The 12,406-nt window shown below is 42.7% G+C and overlaps 1 protein-coding gene across 2 annotated transcripts in view; it reads right to left on the bottom strand.

The window, feature by feature from the left end:
* The window catches only part of col8a1b (collagen, type VIII, alpha 1b), a 45,594-nt gene extending 39,678 nt beyond the window's left edge, over positions 1 to 5,916 (bottom strand). For both annotated transcript variants that reach the window (XM_036565196.1, XM_036565197.1), the window contains exon 1: positions 5,791 to 5,916. The gene's annotated coding sequence lies outside the window, so the exon portion shown is untranslated. The remainder of the gene's footprint in view (positions 1 to 5,790) is intronic.
* Positions 5,917 to 12,406: the final 6,490 nt, after the last annotated feature.

The raw sequence follows: 12,406 nt of genomic DNA on the forward strand, positions 1-12,406 counted from the left end.
TGTTTAGCTTATGCAGACCTAGCATGCCTGGCACTTTCTGGATTGGAAACTTGTTCATGATTAGGCGTACTCTGTTGGATGCACTCTGTATAAATACTTTGCGGGGGTAGCCTTGAAAACAAAGGATGCTAATGGGTTTTTACAGATGCAGCTGCATTCAGGCATTGATGGTATTCAACACTGATTGCAGGAAACGCATTCAAAATGATGCTGGATCAATTCTGACTGAAACGGTCTTGGGGAAATGCGAGTTTAGCGTGTGTGCAAGACGAAGATAATTTCAACCGGCTGCATTAGAGCACATGCGCATTACCACAGCTATGTGTCTACATCCCATCAAATCTATTTACCTCATTTGTTAGCGGATGCACACCCAGTTAGAGTGCAAGGCCAGGCCAAAAATAGTCTGGAAAACCTTTGGAAATTTTAAAGACTAAAATATTTTTCTTTGCATGAAAATCAAAGAAATAAAGGCACTGCCAGACTACCCCTCCACTTTTGCCATTGGGGGATTCCCCACCACCATCTTAAAAGGCGTTCAGGTTCAAGGGAAATTCGTATTAGCAATCGTTCAAACCATCAGTTTGATTTGGGAAAGGGAATCTACAAAACTAGACGTCTTACAGTGCCAAATTTTTTAATCACAACCCTTTGGAGAAGAGCTACCTGTACTTTTAGGTTAGCTAAAGTTAGCTAGACACATGAGATCATTTTTATCTTTGTACGTTCATTAAACTTCAGTTATTTAAAGCTAAAATGATTGTTAGCTAATGTTAGCTTACCCACCCTTATGACAGTGGTCTGCTAGGTAGCTAAGTGTAATCTGGGTACCATCAAGCCGAGTTGAGTTAGCTACCTAGCATGCAAAGCTCTACATCAGGCCTCTTTGCTACTGTGAAACTGCTACACAGACAGTAAAATCTGTTAATGCTTCAAACAAAACATATAGAATATCTTTACAAGCTTCAAATATCCCTGTTTAATGTAGATTGGATGTTCGTGTGCACCAGCGTTAGCTTAGCGCTGACCTACTACTAGAAATCCTATAAGGACGCTATGAGAAAAAGCATTATCTGTTGTTTTATGGCCCAAACTAGCTCAAAATAGTCATGGTTGACCACTGGTTTGAGGGGGTTAGTCCATTCCATTTTTAAATCTTACCTAAAACATCCTTGAGAAAGTGAGCACTCATATAAGATGAATCTAATAGGTTCATGTAGATGCTTCATTCCATCCTTCTGTCCATTTTTTCCCCAAGACTGGGAATATTTTGAATTTACATTGGAAATTCATTGACAAGTGCTCACTCATAAATGTTTCATTCATTCATGTGTATTCATTAAGCTCAGGCATGAGAAGGGAACTGCAAGACAGGCAGGATTTTTTGATTAGCTCCAAGAGCCGTGCCAGGAGAATCGCTGAGGATTCAGAAACCAGGTCCATCCATGGGAGCAGCCAAAGCTGTGTCTAGAACATAAAGGGAGCCTCCTTTCACTTCACCTCACTTTTTCCTTTGGCCCCAGCAAATGTAGGGGCCATTCATTTGCGTGCCACCAGTGCCAAATAGGAACTGTCACCCGAGGCTGAGTGGCCGACATGAAGGTCCATTGTAATGTGCATACCTAAGAAGATGGGAACTCATTCTGGGGAAGTCAGAAATGGCTGATTTTTAGGTTATAAATAAAACCGTATGTGTAGTGAGAACCCCTGCCCAGGCTTATAATTGTCATTTAAAACATTACTACATGTTTAGCATTTGCTTATCTATCATATCTGGATCTGGTTTGAATGTAAAAGGAAGTCAAAACTGATAAGGGCTTGACATTGTAGGCCTTAATCTAATAAAAGGCAACAAAAAAAGGTAACATTCAAATTTGAAAAAGTCTTAAGTGAATTAAAATTTGATGATAGGTAAAAACAGTGCAGATTGCAAATTACTGATTGCCAAACATGATAGACAAGATTTCGAACTCATTCCAGCAACCTGTGCCAAAGCCAGCGGTCCCGTCACCCCCATCCCACCCGTAACAAAAACATCTCGCCCATTGTTCTCATGCCTGGAGTTCTGCTTGGAGGTAAATTCATGCTCTAGCGCTGTTCGCAGTTTCAAAACATAAGATTTTGAATGAAGACGTAGATTATAAAACAGTGAAGGCCATTGCAATGTGAGGTTGCAGTGGCCACTTTACTAGAAACCCCTACTTTGCACTTAGACTGTAGACATTCCCTCTACTGTTTATCATTGGTCAGTTTCATTGGTGGCCTGATATTATTTGAGTAGTGGACCAAGCAGGGCAGTATTATGGGGTTTTTCTACAGTGTCTACAGGTGGAGAGTGGTTCATTACCCAAAACATCCAGCTGAGAGCAGCTTTCCATTTAGAAACTGACCACTGATGAAGGACCAGAGGGTGGCCAACACTGATGATGCATCAGCAAATGCTGTACAGTCTCCAGGAAGATGGAGCTACAAAGGTTGGGGTTCTAATAAAGTGGCCAGTGAGTGTAAATCTTAAGTTATATAAAAAGGACCATCGAATTTATGACCAAGTGGAGCATGGACAAGGGTAGCCCTATATGTCAGAACTGAAGTGCTTTTTAACGGTTGAGGACAGCCTGATAAAGTCCCTAACGTTTTTACGGATTTCGAAGAAGCAGTAGATTTTTTCTGGCGTTTCCGCTGGCTTGGTGGATCAGAGAGTGAGCGCACTGGCTTAGCAATGCCTGCTATATATTATACACTTCCAACAGTGTAGCCACATTTTAGGACTTGTAATGTAATTCCTTCAGGCTATTTGTCATAATTCACCATTCGCACTCACGTCCGCCAACATTAGGCGACCAGATGAGCTTGTGCAGGGAGATTTAAGGAACACGGCAGCTGTGCAATCCCACAGGCGAAGTCCCTTATGACTACTTAAAGAAGAATTCCAGTATTTTTAACTTCTGTCAAATTACATAATTAAGATGTAAACAAAGATATTGAGAGTGCTTTGATATGAAATGCGCCAAATGTACAGAGTCAGAAGTGTTTACAGTGGTAGCGATAGGAACCAGACGTCCGAAGAGTTTAAAGCCTCTAAAAGCTCCCTCACACAAAGTTATTTAATGAAGTGGTTGCAAGTACATTGCCAGGTGCCTGAGATTATGTGTAATGATAGTTTTGAGAGAAGATTTTGGCATAAAAAGATTTTGTCGAGGGTACATGCAGGGCAGTGTGAGGCAAAATAGTACTGAATTTTTTTTCTTTTTCAGATTGATCACTATTTTACCATCAACGTTACTTATAAAATATTAAAAAACTCAAGGACTACGTTCACTGGTTATTTTGGATTGTAAATAAAATGGTTATATTTAGGTTTTTGTCATGGCGACCCCTGGTTCCTATCAGCACCACTGTAAGGAAATCTCTACAATTAACCATTTCACAGCAAACCACTCTAAATTGCTTTGTTTCTCAACGGTTGAATTATGCAAAGATTTTGAAAAATTCCCCTTCAAGATCTTAAATTCAAGCAGCTCAGGAATTATAACCAGAAGCACAGCTCATAGTCCCTTGTGTGTCTCACTGCCCAGATCTCCAAAACACCATGGGTTATGGGTCCTCAGGAGATCTTTCCTGCTACATATTTATCATAAACAAATCACTTAAGTGCATGCGTTTGCTGTAGACGAACAGCAAAATACACAATGTTGAATTAAGATGTACAATGTTCACTCTTACTGTACACCAGCGTTTGGGATGTATTATAAAAAAAACAAATAATTTCATTTATTCCACAGTCCATATGGTCCATATGTGGAAACCAAGCTGCAAAAGCAGTCATTGGTTTTTTTCTTAAATTTGTTCTTGAAAAAGGTCCTAATAAAAAGTCTAAGAACTGTTCACACCTTTGTGCTCTTGAGTGTGTGTAGATTCTGTTCTTACCTAAGAAAAAACACTGGTGAATGTCAGAATCTTTGTGAAAACTGCTTAAGTTGGTCTTAAGAAGAAATTCCTTCCTAAGAACAGTTGGTGAATAAGGCCCAGAGTTTTTGTGATGTCACAAAATCCAACAGCCAATCAGAACAGAGGTCATTTACATATGCATTTTTAAATGCATAGTAACATATCTACTGCCTGTTTAATTTGGAAAATGGTCATGTAAAAAAGAATTATGACCGGTTGCGGTGCATAAAAACTGGTGGTGCATATGGTGAGCCCATAAGTCAAACCCAAAACTGATGAAATCCTTCACCTGTATTGCTGAGGGAAAAATTACAGTGCTTACTATCTTAAACTAACACCTACACTATTTAGAGAAGTCCAACTGGAGACATTGTCAAGTGTTAATTCAACATTGGGAATTTTGGCTTTGGACAAGGCCATAAAATGCGACACAACAACAATGGTGACTTCGAAACTAAAATTTTATGACTTTAACTTCCATACAGTGATAAGCTTCTGAGATCAAATCACCAGCACTAAATTATCTCATTGTCCAGTTGAACCAGATGGACACTCTCAGTTAACCGTACACTGTAAAGGACTGAACTGTGCAGGACATTCTGAGCACACCTGGATCTCCATAACCTGTTTGCTAGCGAAGCAACATGAAGTGAGACAGAAAGGCAGCCAAACATCTCCTCCCGTCCCATCCTCTCTCTCCCCTCTCTACTAGGGCTGTGTGCAGGAAAGCTTCTTAGAAACCCCAGAGAGCAAACACTGTAAATTACTGCTGATCCCAGCAGGAAGGTCTAGCAGGAGTGTACAGCTGCCTGCTGGGGCAACGAGCCAGGATGGGTCAGCGAGACTGGGGTGACAGTAGCTTCAGTGCCACAGCGAGATCTTAAATTTGGAATGAAAAGGCTGGATCTGTGAAAAGCTTGTATCAAGTCTGTGAGTCTCAGGGCCAGTCAATACATCATGCAGGTACTGGTATTTCAATTACCAAATAAACCACTTCTAGAGATCTGCTACCTGACCCCCACAGGGCCCGACAGAATATCACGTTTTGGGCCAGGTTTGGGTTTTCACACAAAATATCGGCCTTGGGTTTGTTTGCTAATGAGCACTTTTTATGTTGTTGATTTGTTTTTACTTAAAGGAATATGCCAATGTAAATCTCTCTTTAGTAGACTGTTCGGTTAAGGTCCCTGGTCGAGACAGGTTGGGTCTCAAAGTCGCTTCAAATTCATGCGCATGCAGACCTCGAATCATTTCCATTGTTCCTTGATTCTGCTTTTCATATTGCTCTGTCATGTTGCCATTATGTTCTACAACAGTGGTTCCCAGCCTTGATCCTAGAGTACCTTTGCTTTGCACATGTTAATGTTTCCCTGCTCCAGTACACCTACTATAACTCAGGATGGACTTTTTAGTTAGCTGATTAGTTAGATCAGGTGTGAAAGAGTAGGAAAGACCCAAAATATGCCGGAGCAGGGACACTCCAGGACGACTGTTTGAGAAAATGCCTTCAAGGTGCCAGATCTTCAAAGGAAAGACAGCATTACCAGCACTGCCCAAATAAACCTGTCAAAAGTGGATTTGCCACAGTCTGATCAATAATTCAGTCAAGAAATACTGCAAGTCTACCATGCAAAGCATTCGGAGCATCTTTGGCTGCCTGCTGCTTTGTCCATGTTACACAACGTTTCACAGAAGCTAGGGAAGCCAAAGAAGCCAGAGAAGCCAAAGAAGCCAAACCCAGACCAGCTGAATCATCCCATGCAGGAACACTTAACAACATGTGGGAAAGTGTGGCATCGTTTCTCACATTCTCTAGTCATGCATGCATCAGGTCGCGCTTACCTCTCTCCCTCTCTTCCTCGCCCTCCCTCTTTCCTTCTGTCTCTGTCTTTCTCTCAGGGAAGTAAGGAGAGTGGTGGGACTGCAATAGGAAGATGCAGGGCAGAAAGACAGAAAGCAAACTGCGGTTAAAAATTTCAGGCAGCATGCTGGAGACTTTTATGGGCAGGTGGGAGGGGTCTGGCCAGTTTACAGAGGAGGTGGGTAGAGAGAGGGAAAGAGAAGCAGTGAAAGGCCAAAGTAAAAAGTAGGGAGACAGAGAAACACAGTGAAAGGGAGAGAGAGGCTTTTATCGGTATAAGACGGGAGGAAAAAATGAGTGAAGAAGTGAAAGACTGACAGATAAAGGTATAAAGAGATATGGAGATTGAGCAAGAGAAAGCATTGACAAAGGTACCCAGGACAGTGGCACAGGGATATCCATAAAACTCTCAACCTAGCGACCTTGAGCATTACACCATATGAGCAAGTGATATCAGCTGCTGACATCCATGACAAGTATAGCTTAACTTAGGAATCAAAGAATCTGAAGGACAAATGTAAAGATCATATCATTCTGTGCTGACCAGTATGGGCAAGCAGAGAGAGAGAGAGAGAGCGAAAGAGGGAATCTGAGGGATCTAGGTCCGGCAGCTGGTTCCCATTTGGGTCAGTGTTGAAAATATGTTTTTGTTTGTGTTGTAATGTTGCCGCCCGCCGTGTTGCTCCCAGCGTTGGGCCTGTTTATGGGGGAAACATTATCACAGCACTGGACCATCTCGCCCCTAGCTCACACCATGTAACTCTGCACCAGCTGCAATTCCCTGCTTCTTCAAATCAGTCATGTCTAATGTAAACACTTGGTCGCTCACCCCCTGCTGGCATCTCTTATCCTACCCAACACCTGCTGGCACAACCCTCAACGTCTTCCAATTCTATTCCAAACACCTGCAGACACAACCCTCAACACCTTCCAGTCTTACCACAATACCTGCTGACAGAACACACAACACCTTCCAATTCTACCACAACACCTGCAGGCGTAATCACCACCACCTTTCAATCTTTCCCCAGGACCTGCAGACACAACCCTCAACACCTCCTAACCCAGCACAGTCCCTGCTGACACAACCCTCAGCACTTTTCAATCTTACCTTAAGGCCTGCAGACAGAACCTTCAAGACTTTTCAGTCTTTCCCCAGCACCTGCTTACATAGCTTTTAACACCTTTTAACCTTACCCCAAAACTTCGGAATTGTCCCCAGCACCAGTTGACATTGTCCTTAACACCTCCCAAGCCTACCCAAACCTCTGCTGACATCAACACCTTACCCCAACACTTTTGAACTGTATGCAAGCACCGAGTGACATTGCCCTTAATATGTCCCAAGTCCACCCAAACACCAGCTATTACCCTCAACACCTTACCCCAACAGTATACAACTGTACCCAAGCACCAACTGACAATGTCCTCAACACCCTCCCATGCCTACACAAACACTTGCTAACATTACCCTCAACACCCTACTAGGGATGGACAAAGATATCATAACCATATTGGTATTGGCAGATATTTGCTTGAAAATGTCTGACTTATATTTCAAACTGATATTTGGTGACGTATGTAAAGGAGATGCTGGGGTCCTATGCTATCGTATGCATTTTATTAATTTCACTGCATTTATATGCCAATACCAATGTTATTTTTCTGTGTAATGCTAATCCAAGTGGCCTCCTGTTTCCATCCTAACGCTTCCTAAATCTAGCTCTCATCTCAGCACCATTCTTCTCAAACCCAACACATTCCATCCCATCATCTCTCAACCCTTACTCCAACTCTTTCCAAGTGTGCAACACTTCCTGCCCCTACAGTTCCCAGTACCATTCCTGACACAAGCACCTCTTAACCACACCCCTGGCCCAACACCTCCAATCTTCCATCACTCTTACAACTTCAAAATGTGACCCACCAAACAAAGCTTAGTGACAGAGTTCATGCTTTATGAGTATGATGTCCAGGGTTTGATCTCCCGCACCCCCTCCAATCAAAACACACACATGGATTTACCAAAAACTACAATGGCACAACATTTGTTGGTGTGTGGAGGCCTACTTTGGACCTTTGCTTTTGATTCAAGAGACCAAGTACTGGTTCTGTGCTCTAGTTTACAATACATTAACTATACTTTGGAAGCATACCATTAATCAAGCACTTGATGCTAATAACTCATAATTAACTATATGACAGGAAAGAATTCTCTGTGTTGTCTCAATTCCTCCTGCCATACATCTGAAGGCCGTGCTGCGGCTATCTCAAGAGGTTCGGAAATTGCGGTGTTATTAATGTACTGTTTCCTGTTGTTTGATCCGAAAGCTTTAATCTAGCAACATTGGCAGGTAGCACCGGTGACTCATGCTAGCAGCCGGATGCATAGGCAGCCGTCTTCCTCTTCTGCGTAAGAGCCACTGAAACCAGAGTCGCCCTTTCTCCCTTCCAACCTGAGCTCTGGCACGAGGGGGACCAAGATGGCAATCGTTTGAGAATGTAGGAACAATTTGTGGAGCAATCAAGATCTCTCATGTGAGCATGGAGAAGGCTAATGTTTAATGGGACATTTATTGGGAAAGCAAGAGCTAACATTCATTTTATAAATATACTGCAATCATTTTAGTGGTTTCAGCAAGTACAGTCAGAAATTTCCACCACAGCAGGAAGGGATTCAAACCGTGTGCTTCAAACAGGGTGGCCAAAACTCTTCAGCGCATTCAAAACACAATGTGAAACTGGCAGAAAGGAAACATTCTCTCTGGGAGGCTAAAGATAACATTAGACTGCTGAGTCTATGCTAATGGTACCAATTCATCTAACTCTTAGATTACATACCTATAAGCCACATAATACCACAGCTGTGAATGAACAGCCCTGGCATTTTCCATATCTGATTATATTTGAATATTTGTCTTATACACCTCACAGTAAAATGATCAATCCTTTGTGAACATCACATTAATGCGCTAACACGCAAGCAGCAGCCGGAAATGTTTACACTCGGGCGTAGCTCATTGTAGGGGCTTGTGGAGTGTTCCTAATAAATATGGGTGCTCACCTGCCGCAGCCTGCATTTAGACCTCTTAAGAACACGAAAAACAGACGTGAGGTCATTGGGTTTACGGGAGAGGTCAGCTCGCCAGGGTCAGCAATTTCCAGCAATTACACTCATTCAGTTCCATTCATTTCATTAAGTGGACGCAAGCACAAACTAAAAAGACTACAGTTTTAAAAAGGGGCACAGTTGTCCAAAACTGCAAAGAATTCAGGCTTATCGAACCTTGAAGTCTAAGGGTTGTCTGGGGGCCAGTCTGAAGGAATTTACAGTCTGGTCGTTTTTCACATGATTTCATTATGACTTTTGATTGATCTAATGTCAGCAATTTGGAGCACTTGGATCTGGTCTCTTTCTCTCTCCCTCTCTCTCTCACTTTTGCCCACTCTAACTCTACTACAATACATTAGGGACTAGGGAGCCCCCTGCGGCCCACAGCTGGTAGTGCAGTTGTTGAATTTGGCCGGGCTACAGGCACGTCCATGCTTGCCTGTGAGAATGTTTCATAAACGGCATCACATGACTCCCCTCAAAAATTCAGACGCTGCCATTTTCCAAAACCTCCACTCTGCATCCTTGATCAAACAGAAAGCTTCAGCATTAGCCAGAACCAGCTCAGGCCAGCCCCAGACACATTATGAACGGGCTCGCTTTCCCTTAACCCTGACGACTGCAGACTCAAAAGGCAGAGGTCCAGCCCTGTCACACTGAACCATTCACATTTCAACACCTAGTCATAGCCACTGCAGACAGTACAAAATGGTCAAGAAAGTGGACATTACACAGCCTGTATATAATACATGCTGGTCACTGGATGGTGCCATTTATCACAGGACCATCCATTTCATAGTTCATGCAATCCGTCACATTGACATTTAAGGATCGCTCATCACACTGCTGCTTATCTAGCCTGGCTGAAATGGAAAATGCAGCCATCGCTACATCTGCTAAAACATGCCTTTTCCCCTCCTACAGTGATGCGCAGTGGCCTCTAAAGTGAGATTTTCTGGTTGAAAGACCAGGAAGATCCCCTTCTGATGATCTTGAGCCACATGCCCACATTCATTACAATAGGAAGAATGAAATACTTGAACACCACCAATGACTTGTCAGCTAAAGCTAATGTTAGCAATTTAGCTACCTGGATATCTACCTCAGGCTACTTTTTCCCAAACATTCTTCAATACACTTGTGGCCATAAAGAAAAAAGCTATCGACAACCAAGGTAAGAGTTACACTAATGCTAGCTTGGTTGCATTTATTAGCCTATAGCTCAGCAGCTAGCTTAGCGGACAAGATTGCTTGAGCAACACAGGGATAATGCATCTGTGCTGGATATTGTAGTTTGTGAACATTAAATGCTAGTTTTAGGCCCGTGCATTAAATGCACATGTACACAGAACCACGTACACAATGTGAAGTACAAACTTTGGGGAATTGCGTCCCACAGTCTTAGTCTAGCCGCAGTGTCCGTCAGCTCAACCTTCACTTTGATTCATCTACCTGCAGTCACCCTAAATTAACCTTGAAGATTTGCTCACTAAAAGTTGAATCCAGTAGGATATCCATCAGCTGCTTCGAGCTCCAAGATGTCCTGTCCATGGTGCGTGTAATGTGCTCGGTAGAAGAAAAAAGTCCAGTGTGAGTCACTTTCTGGGTTTGGCTAGAAATGCAGACAACCCTGAAAGAATTAGCTGTGCAGACAACAGCTGGCCTAAAAAGCCAACATTTGTTCACTTTTGTACATTTGTTTTTCATCTGCGCATGTGAACCAAAGTATTATTGATATGGCTAAACAATGCTGTAGCCTTTTCTTGTCTCCAGGCTCTTTCATTCTCCAGCGTCAGACGGAGAAAGCTTTTTGCTGTCGGCTGGGTTTCTGCTTCTGTGATCCCTTCGCGTTGTTTCCATTATGCTGTTGCTGGATGGATTTAGAAGACAAAACATTTTTTACACCCTTTTCTTTCTGTGCCAGAGGTAATGTCTCTGTACTCCTTCATTTTCACACAGACAGGTGAGACTGGGTGCAGAATGTAAAATGAGGTATCTTGGGAAAGATGATTGGGAACATGGCCTTACACTCATATTGAACTCCTTACTCCCTGTGTTCTCATGTCCAACAACCTGTAACAACCTGGGGTTTTTTGGTAGACCATCAAATCTTTTGCTCACAGATTTATGACTGACTTTTAATGTTGATCACTGGCTTATCTCACTGTTCTCTCCCCCAAATCCAAGCACCAAATGGCTTCATATTTATACAATTTTACCCCTATAGTGGTCAGTCAGCCAAGACATGTCTAAGGTTTGCTTCTTTGGTTTTGACTGGAGCTCATGTATTTATTTAGCTAATGTAGTTAACAAGTAATGGAACATTATTTCCCATCAAAATGGACAAGACAAAATGCAGGCTTCAAGAATGTTGCTGCTACTATGCATAGCACTATGCTATGCCATACAGTGTTACAACGTGCACTTATTGCCAACAACCGAAGTTTAACCATGCATTCGTGCCTGTATAATCTCCATAGAAAAGCACAGCCCATAGAATATGACACTTTGGAGCAGCCATACATGGGCCTATGGTGACCATGTCCAATGACAAGCACTGGCTAAATGGATATAGAGACCCCCAGCATTGGGCTTTGGAGCAGTGGAACTGTGTTCTCTGGAGTGATGGAGATCCAATACCTTTGGGATGAGATGGAGAGATGTTTGTGATCCAGAACTAATCATCCAACATCAGAAACTGACCTCACTAATGCTCTCATGGCTGAATGCAATCTAGTGTAAAGGCTTCACAGAAGAGTACAAGCTGTTACTGCAACAAACGGGGGGGCAGACCCACTATGAATACCCTTGATTTCAGAAGAAATGCTGGATGAGCAGGAGTCTACAACCTTTTGGATACACAATATTTGGTGTGGCTGGCTGCGGTACTTGTATACTAAGTTTTTTTAGGTAGCTTCTCTTTGTGCGTCTCGGTCGCTCTTAATGGTTCTTCATGCTCTAATGGAGGTTTCTTTTTGAATCCTGGTTCTTCTCAGTGTTTCTACCACATGTTCTTAGGGAGATTTCCCTTTTGAGTCTTCGTTCTTCTCGGTGGTTCTTCCTCATTCTCTTACAAACAGTTTCCTTTCAAGTCTTGGTTTCTCTCCATGTTTCTCATGCTCTTAGGGAGTTTTAGAGACCACCATCACCATATAAATACAGGGTCTGGAAGACATCCTTCTCCCTACCAGTCAATCCTGTCACCAGCTCATATTAGGGGGCCAGCTACTTTTATCATCACTCCTTTTATTGGACCCATTTTCACGTGGGATTGTTTGAATAAATACATGTTTCAGTGGTGCTTGAGGACAAAAACATTATTCTGAAGTATTCTTACAGAAAAACATCAATACCGACTGCATGAAACAAAGGGTTGACCACAGAACAAAGGCCAGTTTTTAGGCTTACCATCAAGCCGAACTGCCGCACTAAAACGGTCCATTTGCTGTCAGTGGCGTTTGCTAGCACAACCAGATGCTGGGTTT

Source organism: Colossoma macropomum, unplaced genomic scaffold (assembly GCF_904425465.1).
Source record: "Colossoma macropomum unplaced genomic scaffold, Colossoma_macropomum, whole genome shotgun sequence".
NCBI lineage: Eukaryota > Metazoa > Chordata > Actinopteri > Characiformes > Serrasalmidae > Colossoma > Colossoma macropomum.